Source organism: Pongo abelii, chromosome 9 (genome assembly GCF_028885655.2).
Source record: "Pongo abelii isolate AG06213 chromosome 9, NHGRI_mPonAbe1-v2.0_pri, whole genome shotgun sequence".
Taxonomy (NCBI): Eukaryota; Metazoa; Chordata; class Mammalia; order Primates; family Hominidae; genus Pongo; species Pongo abelii.
In genome coordinates this window covers 102,029,162-102,050,898 of record NC_071994.2, presented here as the reverse complement: position 1 = coordinate 102,050,898, position 21,737 = coordinate 102,029,162, and the positions used below count along the sequence as shown (strand labels likewise).

The following is a 21,737-nucleotide window of genomic DNA, read 5'->3' as shown; positions in this document are numbered from 1 at the left end:
TGAATATATCTATAGGATGACAAACACTGAGGTAACTTTTAGTCTATTTTTTAAAAGCTTCAGTGCTTTTTATCTTTTAATATTAAGGTCTGGAAATCTGGATACATTGAGATCATTACCTGAAATTTTCATATATCAGTTATTACCACATTTAGGATTCTTTAGGTTAAATTGTGTGTGTGTGTTTGTGTGTGTGTGTGTATTTGTAGTTTTAATGTTTCTATATATTTGGGAGTGTTAAGACAGCACTTTTACCAACAATGGGGAGCTTCTCAAAAGTAAAGTACTTTTTTTTGGTTTGTTTTTGTTTTGTTTTGTTTTTGAGAAGGGTCTCACTCTGTCACCCAGTGGTGCAACCTCGGTTCACTGCAGCCTCTGCCTCCCAGGTTCAAATGATTCTCCTGCCTCAGCCTCCTGAATAGCTGAGGTTACAGGCATATACCACCATGACTGGCTAATTTTCTTTTTTTTCAGTGGAGACAGGGTTTCACCATGCTGGTCAGGTTGGTCTCAAACTCCTGACTTCAGGTAATCCGCCCACCTCGGCCTCCAAAAGTGCTGAGATTACAGGCGTGAGCCACTGTGCCTGGCCCAAAAGTAAAGTAGTTCGTACTGGAATAAATAAGCTGCTTCAAATCATGAAGGTGAAGTCAAGCATATGGCAGCAATATTTCACCAAAAGACATGTTACTTAATTTTAAATGATATTATATAAAGTCATAGCAAGAGTTTGTATTTTGGTTCAAACATCTGTAATAATTGTATCTTTTTCACTGTTTTTTGGAAATATAAAAATATCTTAAAACCAAACACTTCCTGCATGCAACATCAGTCTTAACTTGGTGAACAAAGTTGTTACTGATAACCTACCAATACTACTATCATCATAAACTTTCATTTCTAAACCAGAGTTTTACTTTCTGATCATATGATATTTTATGACAATTCCCTTAAGAGTTGTCAGTTGACATTAAATGAAAAGAAGGAAATAAAGTTGCTAAATACATAATACCTACAGGAGAGAGAAAACAAGAAAGTTTCCTTTGATAATAGAAAAAGAACATTATTACAATTTCTCTTTCATATTTTCATAGCTTTGAGCTAGCCTCAGGTTGAAATGTTGTTTCTAATTTTACATTTGTTTTGATTTGTTTTATCTACATTTATTTCAAAGTTTAGATGATGACCAGTCACACGTAAATCTACTTTTACTTAAGACAGAACTAAAATAAAAGTAGTATTTACACAATTTGTATTTTAATCAATTGTTCAGTATGGATCTTGAGCCAATCACTCTTTCTGGTATTTGCATATATACTTTTAAAAATTCCTGTTTAGTGATATTTAAAATAGTGTTTTTAGGCCCATACATCAGAAAAATAAATAAATCATATTGACATGAACATTTATGTGCTAATATAAAATAAATTTATTATTTATTTGGTTGCAGAAACAAAATATGATTTTCAATGATGTTATTGGAGAAACTTAAATCTTTGCAGAGTATTGATGTGTTGTTAGATATTTTGTAAAAACAGTGAATAATTCATGAAAGTGCAGAATTTATAACCAATTCTAGGCATTCTTCTGTTTTTACGAGTGTCTCTCTTGAACATATATAGAGAGTATCTGATTTTTTGTTCTTACGTATACATCATATTATGCAGTAAAAGATTACAATATCCTCGCTATTTTTCAATGCAGCATGTTTTACATCATCTCAATTATTTTAGTTTCTAATAGCACTATGTCTATTGGCTGGTGCATGTTGTAATTTAAGAACATTGTGCCGTGATGCATGTTTTTCTTTTTGTTTTTCTTTTTCTTTTTGAATCTACTGAGCCTTTCTGGGCATATAGTAGATACTCAACAAAAGTTTGTTGAAATGAATTGCACTAGCAATCACACTTTTTAAATTACTCTAAAATATACACCAGCCTCTTTATAAAAAATGCATGCTGTAAACAGATATTTATAAGTGATATCAAGTTTTATTTAAAAAGATTCAAAGGCCATGCGCAGTGGCTCACATCTGTAATCCCAGCAATTTGGGAGGCTGAGGTTTACTTGAGCCAAGGAGTTTGAGATCAGCCTGGGCAACATAGAGAGACCCAGTCTCTATAAATTAAGAAAATAAAAAGATAAAAATATTCTTGAAGTCTTTGTCCATGCCTATGTCCTAAATGGTATTGCCAAGGTTTTCTTCTAGGGTTTTTACGGTTCTAGGTTATTGCAACAAAAGCCAAAATTCACTAATTGGATCTAATTAAACTAAACAGCTTCTGCTCAGCAAAAGAAACTATCATCAGAGTGAACAGGCAACCTACAGAATGGGAGGAAATTTTTGCAATCTACCCATCTGACAAAGGTCTAATATCCAGAATCTACAAGGAACTTAAACAAATTTAAAAGGAAAAAAAAAAAAAACCGCATCAAAAAGTGAGTGAAGTATATGAACAGACATTTCTCAAAAGAATACACCTATGTGGCCAAAAAACATATGAAAAAAAGCTCGATATCACTGGTCATTAGAGAAATACAAATCAAAACCACAATGAGATAACATCTCATGCCAGTTAGAATGGCAATCATTAAAAAATCTGGAAACAAACAGATGTTGATGAGGTTGTGGAGAAACTGGGAATGCTTTTACACTGTTGGCAGGAGTGTAAATAAGTTCAACCATTGTGGAAGACAGACAGTGTGGTGATTCCTCAAGGATCTAGAACCAGAAATACCATTTGACCCAGCAATCCATTACTGGGTATATATCCAAAGGATTATACATCATTCTACTATAAAGACACACGCACACATATGTTTACTGCAGCACTATTTACAATAGCAAAGACTTGGAAGATAGACTGGATAAAGAAAATGTGGCACATATATACCATGGAATACTATGCAGCCATAAAAAATGATTTCATTTCCTTCACAGGGACATGGATGAAGCTGGAAACCATCACCCTCAGCAAACTAACACATGAATGGAAAACCAAACACCACATGTTTTCACTCATCAGTGGGAGTTGAACAGTGAGAACACATGGACACAGGAAGGGGAACATCACATACCATGGCCTGTCAGGGGACTGGGGGACAAGGGGAGGGAAAGCATTAGGACAAATACCTAATGCATGCGAGGCTTAAAACCTAGATGATGGGTTGATAGGTGCAGCAAACCACCATGGCACATGTATACCTATGTAACAAACCTGCACATTCAGCACAGGTATCCTAGAACTTAAAGTAAAAAAAAAAAAAAAAAACATAAAGAGACATACCAGTCAAATATAATGCATGCACTTGTCTGGCTCCTAATTCAAATAAAAAAACTCTAAAAAGACAATTTCTACGAAAGCTAAGTATATTCTTAGTCTATGACTCAACAATTTCCCTTTGGGATATATATCCACCAAATTAGTGCTTAAGTCCACCAAAAAAAAAAAAAAATTTACAAGAATGCTTAGTGTATAACCAAAAGCTATCAACAACCTAAATGCCCTCAATGGTAGAATAAATAAATTGTACTAAAGCCATATTATGGAATACTATATAGCAATGCGAAGTTAAAATGAAGGAACGAATGTGTCACAACAACTGCAAAGATGAATCTCAAATATAACATTGAGCAAAAGAAGCCAGAAATAGAGAATATATGCTGCACAATTTCATTTATATGAAGTTCAAAAACAGGCAAAACTAATATACAGTGATAGAAGTCAAGATAGATATCTTGACCACGGAGATGGTTACAAAGGTGTATCATATGTAAACATTCATTGAATGGTACACTTAAGATTTGCGCACTTTTCTGAGTATATGTTATATCTCAATTTTTTAAAAAGCATAGAAATTAAAACAAAAAGCAAGCTAAAAAAAGATTCAGTAAGCATATAATAATCAGTGACATGAAAAATTTTATTATTCATCCTGGAAGAACTAACATCTAGGTGAGGAAGAACTCAAATTCCTAAATCTGGTAAAACTAGGGAACAATTTAAGGTACAACCTCAGTTGTAATTACAAATAAGGCAACTACTAAACATAATGGGATTTTATATGCAAATATGTATTATGTCCTTCAAATTAATTATATTAGAAGCCAGATATTTATATCAATCACAATTTTATCATTCAAAACATTTTAAGATCCTGTTTTGATATTATTCAATTGAATAGCCTCAATGACAACATTTTTTTTCCAAACCTAATGCTAGTTTATTAATTTACTATGCAAATGAATTGGTTTGAGAACAAATTACTTTATGTATTTTTTTTTCTTTTTGTCTTCAGGAAATTCATCTGGGAAATGTGCAAATTCTTGAGTTCTGGAAAACGAGCATAAACTTTTGACAACTTAATAACTTCATCACCAAAGAAAAGTTCCCTCAACTCCCTTCCCATTCATTCCAAACCCTTTATAATCAACTGTCACTCTTCTATCACCATTGAGTAGTTCTGCCATTGTTCAACTTCATATAAATGGAAATATACACTAAGTACTTTATCAGCTAATTTTCTTTTGGGATCATTTGTTAAATGTGTTGTGAAAAAGTTTGTTTGATTATATTATTACCTCCTTCATTTTTTTATTGTATTCACCAGTGAATAGCTTAAAACCTTTATACCTTAGCTTAAACTTTTCTTATGGGAAGGTTTTTGATGCTGGAGTATTTGTATTTCCTATTTCTTCCTGCGCCAATTTTGATAAATGTGTTTTTTATGGAATTTGTCCAATTTATCTATGTTTAAGACAATGACAACAAACTTAATCTTTAGGATTGACTTCACTTAACATACTGAAAAGTTGTTCATAAATAAAGCAAATGATTTGAGTAAGCAACAGTTATTCTAGACTTTATGAAGTAAAAATAAAAATATAATTTATAGGGCAAATATATATGAAGTACATGGCTTATACATTGACTTTAAAATTTTCTGATGCTAAACTTAAGTTAGATATATTCCAGCTTTCACTAATTGTAACTTTTACTGTAATATTCATAAATTTGCGAAGTCTTTTTAAAATGTTTCCTTAATCCATATATTATGTGCAAAATTCTATTGATGTTTCTGTTTAATTTGTGCAATTTTTTTGTTTTGTTTTTTAAGGTAACCCTTTGTCCTGGTTTTATGGACTCTTTTGACATTTTTAGTTTATGCATAATTTAATGATGCTACAGATTTTAACCTCATCACGCTCAGTACTGGGCTTTCTAGAAAGAAGCATTAGTGTGCTTTACATGACAGGGAAACAAAACAAAACAAAACAAAAAAACCTCTGGAGGCAGACAGGTCTAAATTCAAACACCTATTTTTAAGCAGAGAGTAGAGTGATCTCTAGTATATATTTTATGTTCTTTGAGCCTAGTTTCCACACTTATAAATGCAGTAGTTATAGGCTTTGGTAATGAGATCATGAATATAACCCTGAGGAATGATCCTAGCAAAGTGCCTGATACATTGTATACTCCAAGCCTTGCTGCTTAAAGAGTATTTCAAGGTCAGCAACAGCAACAAGCAGGGCCATGTAAGCTTGTATAGTATCAGGATCGGTCACAGGCTTATTGAGTCTGTATCTGCATTTTTAGAAAGATTTACAATGATTTGCATGATCATTCCAGGTTGAGAGTCAGCTTCTGTATTACTATTAGTACTGTTATTTGTACTTCTTAGTTTTTACTCACAGTGCTCTATTAGAGCAACTTCTTTTTGATGTTCTCTAGTCTAATTATATTAATGCTGAAGTTTAACAGGGAGAAGTACACATATTATCTGAGTGAGGTCCACTAGAGTGGATTTGAAAAAAAAAAGTTATTTTAAAACCATTGGTATACCTTGATCTGTAAAATATATTTAAGGTTTAAAAATGGCCACCATGGTGTGGTGCAAAAAAGATCATATAAATATAATACTTGTTTTTACTTAATTAGAAGCATGTATATAAAGATCTCATTTATTGCAAAAGTATATTTGTCTATCTCTCGGTCCATCTATCTATTTTTTTTTATCTGCATGCATATGGAAATGGAGGTAGCTTGCCAAATACTAGAAATGATTCTGCCTGGATATAGGGGCTCAGGCTGTTTCTCTTCATTTTCTTCTCCTTATTTTTCTGTATTGCTTGCATTTTTATTAACAGAAACCATTTAAAATTATTTTCAGGAAAAGAAACATTATTTCTGAACACAGATACCAATTTTTAAAGAGAGACCAAAAATGAAACCAAAACTCCCTTTTGCATGCAAAATCTCCTTGAGGGAAGAAAGGGTGAGACCTGTGCAAAAAGAGAAGATGAGACGATTCATCACTCAGTAAAGTAGAATAGTCAGAGACAGGAGATAGATTCTGGAGTCACAACCAGTTCGAAGTTATTAGGGAGAGGGAAGATACTGCCCGGAGCACAGCCAGGACAGTTCTTGACAGAACCATTTTCATACCAGTGGGGACTAAGTGGTCGTCAGGAAGCCAGCTCACCAACTGTGCCGGAGAGAGGCAGCCTGAAGAGAGAAACCAGTGTGGCTGGCTGGCAACGCAGACCTCATTATCGGAAGAGGGAGCTCTGTCCCCTACACCTGAGGAAGTTAAATGGCTAATTAAATCCTTCCCTGCTGAAGCCAGAAAATAAGCCTGAGGGCTGGGCTTTAACCCTATTGCACTGCAATAAGCAGTACCACTGGTGTGAACAGGGGTTTGCAGAAAGCCAAGGATGCTCATGAGGTTTATATGTTTATATGTTAATTCCTGGAAGAGAAGTAAAGCTAAAGGATAAAGACCCGGTATGTATAAGAAACAGGCCATTTTCAAGCTATCTAAATTCTTTTTAAATATAGTACTAATCAAGTTTTGTATTCTAAAACAAATTTTATTGAGTACCTGAAAAATGTCTGGTACTGATGGAAGGTGCAGGGAATGAATACATAAAATACACAGTACTTGTCCTCTAGAAGCTTGTTTCAATGGGAAGGACTGACCTATAAACTAATAATCACATTGCAATGCATTCGCTATAACAGAGATGATTACAATGCAGCATGGGAGAGACACAAACAAATACATGATGTCAAGACATCCAGCAATCTGACCTCCCCATTGGCAACGTCAAGGAAAAACTGAAGCAGGGTATATTTTTTACCTTGATTTACAAACTCTCTTTTTCAATCATCCTTCACCCATACTTTTTTTCTGACCTCCACTTAAAGTTCACCTGACCTTCATTGGCCCCATTACCCTCGCCTGGTTCATTTCTAAGTTATAAAGAGTTACAGTAAAAATTTCAGAGTCATATACTTTAAGGAATTATCTGAAAGGAGGGTTGTATTTATAATCCAAGAATCAATTTGGGGAAAAAACACCTCATTTTCCAGAGGATCAACTCTGAAAAAGTCAGTTTTCTATCAAATGATTCCACACTGACATTTTCAACTTAAGTCTGCCAGTAATGCTCAATCTTGTCGGCTTCCTATTTTTGCTTTCAAATTAGGGTAAGGATGAGTCTTCCCCAACCACCACGAATGATGCCAGATAAGGTGGGGAAATCTACTGGAACTATGGCTAACACAAGGTAAGAATCTAGAAACTAAAGAGTCAGGGAGTTTTCCTCTTTGATTTATTCACTTAAGGTCACATGTTCTAAAGGAGATCTGATTATTTTTAAAATTATTTTCAAACTTCTAGAAATCTAATGCTCTCTGCCTTTTTTCACAATTACTTTCTATTTACGCAAACAAAATATACTCAATCACCCACACTGTGAACTAGTTTATTTTGTATAGAATTTTAATAAGTTTCTCTGCCTCGTCTTCACATACTTAACGATTTACTACATTCAAAGTGAGCTTCTAGCCAAAATTAACTGTGTAACTTCTTTTAGTAAAATTTCTCTGGGGCTCTTCGCAGCTTTGAGAATGAAATGCCTGGTTTCCTAAGGGCTTTAAGAACTGGCCAGTTTATTTCTCCGGCCTAACCCAGCCTGCTTCCTCACCGGCATCCTTTGCTCAAGGCATAGTACTGATGTCTCCAATAGATTGTATCCCCTACCCTTCTAATACCTTTAAACAAGCTGCTATTTAGATGCTATCTTTCTCTACTCTAGACCGTCTAGGAATTTAACCTATATCTTAGTCTACCCATGCACTCCGCTTTCATCTAAAATGTCTTTCTTGACACTTCTCACAGGGAGGAATTAAATACTCCTATATCCCGTGACACTCCAGGCATATCTTTTCAGAGAATGTACCACATTATATTGCAATTGTTGATTACTTGTCTTTCTTTCTTGTAGGAGATTTGTAGCTTAGTCCCTGGAATAAAGTAGGCATCTACTGTTAAATTAGACCATTTTTACACTGCTATAAAGAACCGCCGGAGACTAGGTAATTCATAAAGAAAAGAGGTTTAATTGACTCACAGTTCAGGATGGCTGAGGAGGCCACAGGAGGCTTAAAATCATGGCAGAAGGTGAAGGGGAAGCAAGGCACCTTCTTCACAAGGCGGCAAGAAGGAGAATAATGCAGGAGAAGCTACCAAACACTTATAAAACCATCAGCTCTCCTGATAACTCACTCACTATCACGAGAACAGCATGGGGAAAACCACCCCTATGATTCAATTACCTCCACCTGTTCTCTCCCTTGTTGCATGGGGATTCTGAGGATTGTGAGGATTACAATTCAAGATGAGATTTTGTGTGGGGGCACAGCCAAACCGTATCACCTTTGCATTAATTACTTAATAAATTAATAAATGAGTCATAGAATATTAGAGCTAGACTTCATATTATGACATTATAAATTATCTAATATATTCTGCTTCTACAGAGGCAGAAATTGAAGTTTTAAAATTAATTTAGTTTTTCAAAAGTGATCTAATGAAGTTTCTCTCGAATTCTAAAGCTTTTTAATTTTTACTTTACTTCTCCTCTTCTGAATACTCTAAAATATCTGCTTCCCATACCATTTATTCTTACTGTACATGGCACTTTCCTCCATATCTCTTCGTGCCACACATATATTCTTGTATTTCAATGACAAAGATGACACTTTAGCCATTCTTCCTACTCTCAGACTTCTATGGAAGAGTTCACCTTTTTTTTTTTTTTCTTTTAGTCAACATTGATTGCCTGCTTCCCTTGCACATGTCTCCATTGGCAGAACTGCCAATATTTTTTTTAGGAGAACAATAGCGTTTTAAAGAGAAGGAAAATGAAAATGTGAGGCTGCCTTGAGCTGCATTAGGATCTGGTTACCATGATAATATTGCCACATTTTCTGACTACATATGCCAAGAGTATTTCAAAAACTAAAATAATGCTTTTTGGTGCTATATTAGGCATCTATAGAGAGATTTCTAAGCAGCTTCCTCCATTAAATTCCAAAGATACCAATATGTTTGGGTATTAGTCAGTGTCCTTGGTGAAGTAAATGCCAAGAAGAAATCTGATGTGCAAGTGATTTACTGGGGAAATGCTAATGATAGAAAAGGGAAAATAAGTGGGAAGAAGGCTAAGGGAGCTAGCTCATAGAAATAAAAGGTTGATATTTGTGCAGAAGAGAGGGAAGTAAGTGATTTTGGATGAAATCCCCTGGACTTGTCCTAGATCTAGTTCTAAGAAAGTTTAGCAGGGCCAGTGAGAAGCCCTTGAATCGCAGTCACCATCAAAAGAGATCTATGCCTCCCAGGAACTGGCTTAATTCCTGCTGTGGAACTTAGTATTCCTGCTGTGCTCAGTAATTAGTTGGTGGCAGTGAGTAGGAAGTATAGCCTCAGCATAAATGCAGTGCTGGATTTCACAGTGTAAGAGCTGGGGCCACTGATCAATTAGGTTCCCATAGTCAGATCTTGGAGGCATGGTGGTCACAGTTTACTTGACATACATGGCTTAGGTAATTGGGGGAATAACCTTGATGTAACACTAATTCGCATCTCATCCATGTTGGGTATTGATTTTATCTACTGAAGACTTTTTAAAAACAGTTGTAGCTATGAAGAATGGACAATTTCCACATGTATTTAAAAGAGAAAAATTTGTTGATCTTAATTTTGTCTGTTTAGCCATACCCTCACTAACATTATAGGTACTTACGATCAGCAGTAATGGCCATTAGAATAAGTATTAACTGGCTGGGCATGGTGGCTCATGCCTGTAATCCTAGCACTTTAGGAGGTCAAGGCAGGCAGACTGCCTGAGCTCAGGAGTTTGAGACCACCCTGGGTAACATGGTGAAACCCCATCTCCAGTAAAATACAAAAAACTAGCTGGGTGTGGTGCCACACACCTGTAGTCCCAGCTACTCAGGAGGCTGAGGCAGGAGAATCGCATGAACCCAGGAGGCAGAGGTTGCAGCGAGCTGAGATTGTGCAATTGAACTCCAGCCTGGGCGACAGAGGAAGACTCTGTCTCCAAACAAAAAGGATAAATACTAGCAAAAAAGTTATTTGACTATATTGCATATGTGTGTATCTGTATTTAATGAACAACATATAACTTCCTTTATCATTTTATGTGTATGCTAATTTATAAAAAAATTCCACAATTACCAATGAGCAGATGAGAATGTAATGATAATAAAATGTTTTATCAGGTTTTCACAACAGAGTCAAGGTAATTTTAAAAACACTTCTATTGAGTTAAAAGCTACGAAATCAAAATAATATGCCAAACACGTATGTTTTAAAATGTGTCCCACATTCACTGTATTTATAGTTCAACTTTAACTTTATAAAAAGAATCAAGCTTTTCTTTTTCTTTTCCTTTTTGTCACATAAAGCATGAATCAAATCTAATGAGGCCTCTGTGTTTGTGTATCTGTCCATATGTGTAGGTGGTATGGTTTCAAAAGTGCATGTAGCCTTTAAAACTTTTTGGTAAAACTACTTCTGAGTTAATAATCACCTCTAGGTTTCAAAAGTTACTTACATGTAAATATTGCTATTATTAATGGAACACAACATAAAGAGATGGCAACACTATGAAATAATTCATTTCCTTTTATTGCAGATAAAGATGGTGACAGTAGAGGAGATGTTTGTGTTCTACAATTTATTGACGGTTTTAAGATTCACTGGTGTTTGGAGGCTATTTGTTTCTAATCTCAAGACTTCTGTGCTTATACATTCCTTTCTGACTTTTGGAATTCTGTTTCCTTCATTCTTTTTAGGACAACTGACTATGATTTACTACTGAAAATATGCCATTTTACTTTGCACAGCCCTGGAGAGAACAGCATGCTCCTAATATGGTCAGATTTGCACATGGTCATGGTGAATCTGAATATTTCCCATTAACTTGTGTGTTTCTTACTCTGTTATGTGTATCCTTACTTTGCAATTATATTTTCATCTATAATGGGAAACACAGACTCTAACAGGCATTTAATTAAAAAACTGAAATGCTTTTACATTGGTATCATTTTGCTTTTTATGAAAATCAGTGCTAATGTTTTCATTATAAAAAGCAAATTAAAAAGCAAATTTTTTAAACTAGGAAATTACCATTAAGTTTTAAGTGTTAGATTAGATAATTTTATTAAAAGTTAAAAAAGAATACTTTTTATTTTACATGAAATATACATTTTAATATTACCAAATTAACATTTATACATGATTTAATTTGAATATAACTTTAGAAATATGAGACTTCCCAAAATTGTAAGGTGATTTTTAATAAAAATAATACTATCCTCTTCCAAAGTACTGGTTTTTACAAGAATATTTTAAGTAAGTGCAAATTTGCTATTCTAATTTTGACACAACATACTTTGTGGATAGCATGAAAATAATCTTGATATATCAAAAGGAAACAAAATGTATTATTAGAGATTGTGATATTTTATACAAATTTCATTTTGAAACATTTGGATTCAAGTTTAGTTCAATGCTAGAAAGACTATAAGAACCTTACTCATGATGTAGATGGTAAATAAAGGGATGGAGGCATTCACAGTCATCAGTCAATTCTCACATTTTTTTAAATATAAAAAAGTCTTTTTTTGCTGGTATTCAATTACTTCTGGACTAACAGATGCCTTTTGACTCTGTTCTCTGATAAAACCTCTGCTCTTCTTCATAATGAAAAACTTTTCTTTAGTTTTCTGTACATTTTTCTGGTTCAGGTTGCTCTTTCCCTACATGCTGCTCATAAAGGATTCTAATATTTAGGATTTGATGCCAATAGAATTATAAATGTGTTCACAGAATGAATTGGCAAATCATGCCCATGCAGCTGCTATGCTAACAAGTGAAGTTAAGTGCTCCTGAAGAGACAAGACAGAAGAAAAGTAGTAAGAACATATCGACTGAAGAATGCAAATGATGTAATTTGGTTGTAGAGAGCTGCAAAGCAACAAGGGCATGAAAACTAACCAACTAAACAAATGGGGTGACTCATGATTCATTTTAAATAAAGAGGTTTTCCTTTGAGTTGATGATAATCTAGGTTGTGGTAAATTTGACCCAGCAATTAACATTATCCAGCACTACTTAATCAATGTATTCTGGATGAAAGACTCAATTAGACAGTGAAAGGCAGTAGCAAGTCACACACACTCAGGCACACATAAATTTATGTGATATGAGAGTTGAATAGGTAAAAATTGCACACTTATTTAGTCATGTACATGTGTACACAAATTGTAATATGTTGCCAGTTGAGGTTACTTTCTCAGTTTACTCCATTTTTATTGGATGGGGTCTAGAGGGATATGAAATTAAGCAGTAAATTTATTTTTCTTAACAAAAACCGTTTGCAACTTCTTACAATTTCAAAAAGGAGGCTATTTAATTTTAAGTAAGAAATGTATACTGTAGTCTAAAAGAGTATTTTCTCAAAGAGGCTGAAGTGTCAAGAGGAGGAGACATGTTTGCTTTTATAGTTGAACATATAATGAATTATGACTCCTTTAATATGTATGGTTTCCTAAAATGTTTCTGTACACATGCAGGCACACATATGATCACACATTTATTTATTTATGAGTTTTCAGTAAATTCTCTTTTAAATTTGTATTCTTCAAATTTACACTTTTCTCAATAAGTTTTCTTCTTTTATATGATTCTTAACACTCACAAAGTAAGCAATACAATTTTGTTACTTGAACTGTAGCTCTTATTTCATCCTGGTTCTTTGATGCTCTTCCTCAATCTCCTTTCTGAAATCCTCTGGAATCCACCTGGCTTTACAAACAGCCTAAATCCCTTGCCAGCTGAAACAGGAAGCATGTCCTCGAACCAATGATGCCATGTATTTATCGTCATCTTCCCATTATTAAATAAATAGTTCTTGAAAGCTCCTTTTACTGGCTGTGATAAATTTTCAGTTTTCATCCCAGGACAGCAAATCTGGCTTCAACTTCTCTGCCTGAAATTGTCCTTGCTAAAATCCCTGTTCATCTCTTTGTTAGCAATTCAATAATACCTTTACTTGGATAACTAGACTGTTAGCTTCTACTTCCCTTGGTTGTCATTGTGATGTTGACGTGTAATTCTTTTCCTAGTCTTTTATTCCTTTATTTTCTTTCTTTTATTTCATAAGTAAAGAGGACTATGTTCTTAATCTCCGTATCTTTCACTACTACTTCTTGTCGACTTCCTTGCCAAGTGATTCCTTAAAATACTGAATTTGATAATTTCTTGGATTCTGGTTTTGACCTCTTCTAGTAATGTATCAAGAGTGGGAGGAAGGTAAATAGAAAAATTCCTCCTGGCATTTTATCAATGGCATTGTTTAGAATAGCTAGTGTGTGGTGATGTAAAAGCAGACAGACTTTAAGTGATTTTATTATTGCTTTTAAAATCCATTACAGATAATGTGCCCCGCTTCAATGCCTGCATGCAGGGTAGACCGATAGTGTTATCCTGAGTCCTCTCCTGGGTATCTCTGTCCTATTCCCTTCACTCTATCCTTATTATCCTAGTCAATTTCTGGAGTTATAAATGTTTCTCACAATACTTCTGGTAGAGAAGTTTTTGTGACCTATATGTAGAGAGTGGTATACTGGCTGTTATGTTAGTGTTTCTCCATACATCATACCAGTGGTAAACATCTCTGCTTAAGTCCTCTGTCAGAATGCTACTAGTTAAATGGTCAAAATATTTGCTGATACATATAAATGCTTCCCAATCCCTTGCCCAGGTAGGCCGCTTTATCTAAAAGACTGGTATATATGTTGCTTCTTGTAGGCTACCCAATTATAATTGTCCCTTTTGGATTTCTTTCATCAGACCATCCTGCCTGTTGTGCTCCAACATTGCTTGTTGTCTTGAATTCTTTAGATTTAGTTAGATCTGCTGAAGCCATAAGCACAGTCTGAATCTGGTTCATGGTCTCATTTTCGAAAAGATAATTTGCTTCAAAATTGTCTTGGATTTTCTTCTTCATCTTGAATAACTCCACTACAGCTTCCTAAGTTCTCCAACTGAGCCCAATTTAATCAAGAAGCACTGGCTTTAATTATTGAATCTGCAATTTATAAATTCACAGAGACTTATTTTTTTGAGACAGGATCTTACTCTGTTGCCCACACTGGAGTGAGGTAGTGCAACCATAGCTCACTGTAACCTCGAACTCCTGGGCTCAAGTGATCCTCCCACCTCCACCTCCCAGGTATCTAGGACTACAGATGTGTGACACCATGCCCGCCTATTTTTCTTTGTTGTTGTTGAGACAGGGTCTCACTGTGTTGCCCAGACTGGTCTCAAACTCTTAGCTTCAAGCAGTCCTCTAGCCTCAGTCTCCCAAAGTGCTGGGATAACAGCCGTGGGGCCACTGCACCTGACCGCAAGTTCACAGAGATTGTCTCCTCTTCTAAGTCAAATCCAACTGAAAATTGTCCTCACATGGAAGTCTATACCATCTTCTTTCTATTTATGAAGATTTTGCTTTGCCTGTAGATCTTATCTGGATTGTGTGTTATTTTTTTATCTTGGCTAAGAACTTTACTTGACAGCCTGAAGTAGATCAGAGTGGTTACAGCAGCAATAGGTGGAAGCCAAGGTCTGTCCACATTCCACATTCACCTCTCTGGCCTTCCTGGTGGATGAGGGCACACCCCAGAAACTTCTGGTGTCTTTGCAAACTCAACTGGGCAGAGTCAGATTTTCACTGCCACTGCTGCTGATACAGCTTTCCACATACTGCCATCCCAGTCCCCTCTCTGTCCCTCTCCCCACACACTCACTCTTTGCATGAAATATGAAGAGGCATATTTCATGAATACTTTCCTTGAAACAAATTTTCACATGCAGTGATATCCAGAAAGAGACAAAATGTAGATATGCAAAGTCTTTCCCTCTCCCTCCGGCCATCAAAGGAAAAGTCATTTCTTACAACCTGTTGGATCGCAGGTATCTGTTATTCAGAGAAGCATCATGGGCTAGTGGTGGATTCGACGATTCCCAAAGAATTTAAAGTGATTTGTATTTACACAATGCTACTTAAAGAAAAAAAAATGTCAGAAATTGTGGTGGAGTTACAACATTGTGGACGGAGGGAAATCCAGAGGGGCTGGAGTTTGGAGGAAGAGACGCAGGGAGATTAGAATAGTAGGAATACTGTGTGAGGTATTGGGAAGACATGAGTCAGGACGTCTTACTTGCACTCTCTCATAGGATACTTCTTTTGCTGCCTCTTCAAAAGCCTTCACTGAAGACGTATCACTTCGAAGAGCTTTTTGAGTCAGATTTTTGTTTATTTTTAATATAATACTACTTGGGAATAGATCTTAATGTGGGGACAGAAGACTAAGTTTATTTTGGTTACATGCTTTTAACAACAATAAAATATTCGAATTCAATGCAAAATGATGCATTGTCTGAGCTCTTTTTTCTTTTTGTGCCCTATAGGTCTATGAGCAAATTTCTTGCATAGCTTCTCTACAATGAAAAAAAAAAATCCGTATTTTAAGCTCATTTCTTTTTTTCCTGTCTGATACTAACCAAATTTTCTATTTCCACATCATCTTAATACAAATGATCAACCTGATAATAAGCTAGTTAATTATTAATCAGAATATGACCGTGTTTTCAACTATGATAGCTTTAGTGTAATTGTTTTTCAGTTCTGCAATTTGTGGACTTTCTACAACCCGTATAAATCTAAATTTTTAAAATAAAAACTTTCTCAGATAATATACATTTTGCATGCATATACACATTTAAAATTCCGTATATTTCTTAGCCTGAATATTTCCATTCTTTTTATTGTATTTTTCTTCAAAAGCCCGGTATTGAGATTTTCTGATATTATAGCCTAGTATTAGACTTACTGTTGTTGCTGTCTTGTTTGTAGTTAACAAAATAAAATTCCATATTTCCTAACCAACAGCTTATTTACAGGCCCATACATACCCACATTTACTGGTATAATATGTAAACTGATCTCCTCTCTTTCACATTCCTGAGTTTAATTAACTTTAAAATAACCAGTCTAGAAGGCTATGTTATCATGTTAAATATCAATATTTTAATATATTCAAATCAGCAAATGAACAATATATACTAAACATGTATCTTACTATGAAACTGCATTTGAATTATATATGTGAGCTTACTATCATGTTTTATGAACCACTGATTTCTACAGTTAGATGACTTTATGAGCAATTATTACAATCACAAGTGGCATTTATATAACTAGTAATAATATTAATGGAATTAAACTTTACCCATCACATATGTACAAAAGAAACCTTGGGGATATGTAGAATCCTTTAATAAGAAGAGAAAATAACCACACTGGAGTCTGTATATATGGCATTATTACTAATGAGAGAAGATGAAACAGTATAGGAATATTAATAGAACTATTAATAGAGAGACTGGAAACTCAAAATACAGATTGTAAATAGGATATTACAGGAATGTTAATAACACTTGGCCACAAGGACTCTTTCAATGAGAATGTGAAGGTGTGTGAATTCCACAGGATAATTCTGAATGGGATGAAAGCGCTCTACAAATGTTTTCAGAGAAGAAAACCTATTGTTCATTCAGACCCATAAATGACTAAACGAAAGCATTTACCATATCCTGTGTACGTTTAGCTCTGAGAAACTTTTAAAAATCTGTTTCCATGCTAGTAATAGAAACTAATGAAGCATCTTCCACTAGGAGGGTCATAGAGCACAGCAGAAGTAAAATGAAGTAAAGTTGCCTCTCTACCAAGCAATGGTTCAGGCTTTTTGTAAAAGAATAGTATACATATTGTTTCCATGATAATGAAGGACAAGAAAGTCTAAGAAAAAATTAATTGGCAAGGCCTACCCATGGTATTACTACCCATGGTATTACTAAATACCCATGGTATTACTAAATACCCATGGTATTTAGTAAATAAATACCATGAATCCCCACTGCAATAAATTTTCAAATTATAAAATGGATGTCTTGCCCAGATACTTAAAACCAATGACCAGTATGCATCATGTCTCTGAAAAAAGAAAAAAATAAGATGAAAGGAGGGAGAGAGGTGGGGAGGAGGGAGGGAGGGAAGGGGAGAGAAGGAAGCAAGGAAGGAGGAGGGGGATAATAGGCTTTCCTTTATTAATCAAGTTATATATACATTATTATATATGTATGTATATGTATATATAAATTGTAACTATATATAATGTGTAATTATAAATTATATAATATATATAACTGCCCACCATCCGTTGCCCCTTCTCCCCGACCTCTATTCAATCCTCATCATTTAGAGCTGTCTACAGAGTCTTGAACTCACTATCTTTCTGAGCTCTGTGGGACCTTGCCCATTTTTCATTTTTCCTCTCCTCCTGCTCAGATGACCGGAAGAGTGCCAGTCTTTGATTAATGACAATGAAGGAAGACTTTGGGCAGATAAAGGAACCTGGCCAAATTGGAGAAGCAAGCATAGAGGGACACACAGCAGACTCGTGAGGAACTGTGGGAAGAGCAGACAGCTCCAGGAGGAGCTGAGAATGCAGGGCTTGTAACGGATTGAACTGGCTCTCCAGAAGCAAAGATCTCTGAAATTAAATCCTGGCACATAACTTTCTATGTATGTGTGATAAAGCTGCTTAGCTCTGCAAGTTATAGCTCCCTAATTCTAATACTGTGAGAAAAAAAAAATATATACACATATATATAAATGTAAACAGTGAATTTTTGAGGTATTTAGTTATGCAGCAATAGCATATAGCTTTCTCTACTATTTGTGTGTTTATGGTTGTCATGTTTATATATCTCCAGCCTCTACCTCTTCACTGAACGTCAGACTTGTTTATTTTACCACCACTTATGTGACATAGCCTCTTAGCTGCCTAATAGCTAACACAAACTTGATGTATAAAAACTGAGCTTCTGATCATTCTTTCCAAGGGTTTGAGCTACTCAGTCAGAAGAAAGCCTACTATGCTCAAAACTCTTCAGAGCTTCCCAACTCACTCAGGATAAAATACATAGTCTTGATAATAACTTCCAAATTTTCTTTCTGTCATCATCCCTTCAATTACCCCAAACCTCAATACTCACTCTTATTAAACTAAACCTGCCTCCTCTATACTTCTAGGAAAAAACTAGGGAGGTCCCTGCCTCAGATAGTTTTTTAACCCTGTTTCCTCTACCTAGAATATTATTTTCCTTATATCCACATGGATTTTTCCCTTACTGTCTGTTTAAATACAACCTTCTATGGCAACTCTAGATAAAATTTCAACAATGTCTTTTCTACCTATTTCAATACTACCAACATCCTTCCCTACTTCAGCATTTATGACCATATACACACACGCGCACACACACACACACACACACACACTTACGTTTCATGTTTCACTTACTTATTACATATATGACTGACAGCCCTACTAGGATATAAGCTCTATTACAATGGGCATTTTTTTTCCACTTCTTTTTTTCAGTATTTTATTCTTAGCCCTGCAAACAGTGCCTAGCACAAAGTAGGCACTCTAATTTTTATTGAATTTTAAAAAAAAGGATCATAATTAAAAGTTTTACTTTAAAGTCATGTTCAATAAAAGACATAATTGATTTATGTATAATTGAAACCAATGATCCATCCTCTGGATAAGTTTCAGTCACCTAGACATACTTGTAGGATAATGCAGCTTTCTTTTCCATCTGGCAACATTGTCCTAGTGTTGTTAAAGACACACTTAGAAAGGACCAGAAAGAATCAGACACTTCCCAACCTGAAATAAGGCAAGCGCATTATTTATTATAAGGCCAAACTTTTAACATGTTTGTGAGAAACACAAACCTGCTTTGTACTGGTTAGATATAAACTTTATAGTAGACAGAGTTCAGAAACACATGAAAGGCAAGACATTGGAAGAAGAGCTAAATGGCTTTTCTAGAAAATCTTCAGGATAAACAGATCTGGCTTACTGAAGGCAACATGAGAACACACAGAGGAGCATGGAATTCTTCAGGCATTTCAAAGGTAACGCAACCATCTATCCCAAGAGACAGCATAATTTAAGTTATCTGTAACCAGATTAAATTGTGCTCTCGAGGCTGCTCATGCTCGTCAATTTAGTGATAAGCTGGAATTTGGCCTACAGGTAGTGTCCATAATTTACCTTGTATTCCAGGAGAGTTGAGAACCAAGAGAAAAATGGTGTTGGGCAGCCAGCACGGGAAAAAAATATCAGTCCAAATAAAAGAAAAGTTAAATTCAAAAATGAAAATTGGTACAAGCACATGTAAGATACCATTTACAAGTAAAAGGTAATGATCTTGTAAATATTTTCTACATTTCTAATGTTTTCTTGGACATAACATATGAACCGCTTCAGTGTCTGGGCATTACTATCATGCTTACCGTGAATTGCAGCAGGACCCTGTCTTGTATTTCCCAAGTCAGTGAAGCTGGGAACTTGTTGAACTTCAGCTTGAAGTCTGGCAGCTAGCCCTAGAGGCAGAGGCACGAACTTGGTTCAGCCAATCTTATGTTCCCACCTGGGACCTAGGGACCTAGAACATCATATTGGTGATTTAAATAGCGGCATTTCTAAAAATTATTAAAATATGATGGTGGTGGCATCCAGCATCTACTGGCAGCAGTTCTGGGGGTAGCGTCAGTATCCAGCATCTTTACTGGTGGTACCCTAACCAAACTGTCCTATTGATATGTACATGGCTGTGTTTCCAGCTGTCTAGTTTCCATTTAGCCTCCTTGACCCACCCTTAGTTTTTTGGAGCATGGTTCTAAGCTCTGTGTTATTTCTGTGAGCTACATAACTAGCTTCCAATAAAACCATTTATGCTTAAATTAAAACAAGTACACATCTTTTGTTTAGTACCAATATTTCCACTGGTTATGATTGCGTAGGTGTGGAAATAATTTCCTCCAGTAGAAAATACGTATTTGGTGAGATACTTCATTTTATATATATGCTACATGGCTTACCAGTGAATAAGTTTATAGTTTGAAATAAAGTATAATATAAAAAATAAATAAGAAAAGAGAATATTGAAATTTTTAAGAGGCAACATCAGATCAATGAAACAGCAGCCCACATCCATGTTACTGGAGCGTGAAACAGGAAAATACTGCAATGAGAAAGTGTTTAAAGCCACGAGGCCCTTAAAATCTCATACAGAAACTAGAAAGGGAAAACCTGAGGGTAAAAAGCATGCAAGCCTTGAAATTGAAACTGAAGGAGACAACCCAAAGGGAACATTCACTGGAGCCTGGATGATCAGTCTGAAGGAATAGAGGGAGCCTGAAGGCAAAAATGCATTCAGAACCAACAGTGAGTTTGAAAGGGTCCCTTCAGGGCAAGATTCATTCTGGTTCTGAAAATAAGTTAGAATGGACTAATCTTAGGGGCGGCATGCATTTAGGAAAAATAAGCAGATATCTAGAGGCAGTGTACATTTTTTATAAAATGATTATGAGTCTGATTGGTAAGAGCTGGGATATGGCAAGCATTAAAATGTACACCATACAGCTTATGAGAAAATTAGATATTGAAAGAGAAAAGGAGAAAATGGGATTGTCAGGGGTCAGCACATACTGATAAAACCTGTACTGAGTGTAGCATTGTCAGCCAAAGCCAATGTGCACGTCTCCTCAATCAGTTGATATTAAGACTTACTGACTGACCTGACTATTTTCATAGTGTAAAAAAATTCTAGGAAATAAGAGTAAATTGTACTCAGTTAATTACATTGAGTTGGTCATTGACATTAGAGAAATCTCTTTCTTGTTTAGAGGAATAACATAAAATTTGGATATCTTAAATTAGTCAGGCATAATAGTAAGATTCCAATATCCTCTTAAGTAATAAACATCTCAGATATTACAAACTGACACATGTGAGCTGTATTAAAACAATTTTATTGGCACTCAATAGTTATATTTGTTCTCTGTGAAGCTTTCACTGGCTATAGAGCATAATGGGATTACTGACTAAAACTATGTTTTATCAGTAGCCCTCAAAGTGTCTTCACAGATCAGTAACATTAGCATCACCTAAATGGAAATTCTAGGGACCCAGCCCAGATATTTTGAATTCTGGGAATAGGGCATAGAAATATGTGTTTTAATAAGCCTTCTAGGTAATTATGATTTAAAGTTCTAGAATTACTGGTCTACATTAGAATTAGCATGACTCGCATTCCAGAAAATTTCTAGCTTAGGAAGTTGAATTTGCAAATAATTTTTGTTTAACGAACTTCCTAACACTCATCTGAACAATAAACTGAACACTTAAATCCTAATATGAATTGTATTATCTTTTTTAGAA

General features: G+C 35.2%; 1 protein-coding gene across 1 annotated transcript in view; it reads right to left on the bottom strand.

Moving 5' to 3' along the window:
• Window positions 1-21,737, bottom strand: part of CNTN5 (contactin 5) — a 1,356,469-nt gene that overhangs the window by 1,305,431 nt on the left and 29,301 nt on the right. The window lies entirely within an intron of this gene.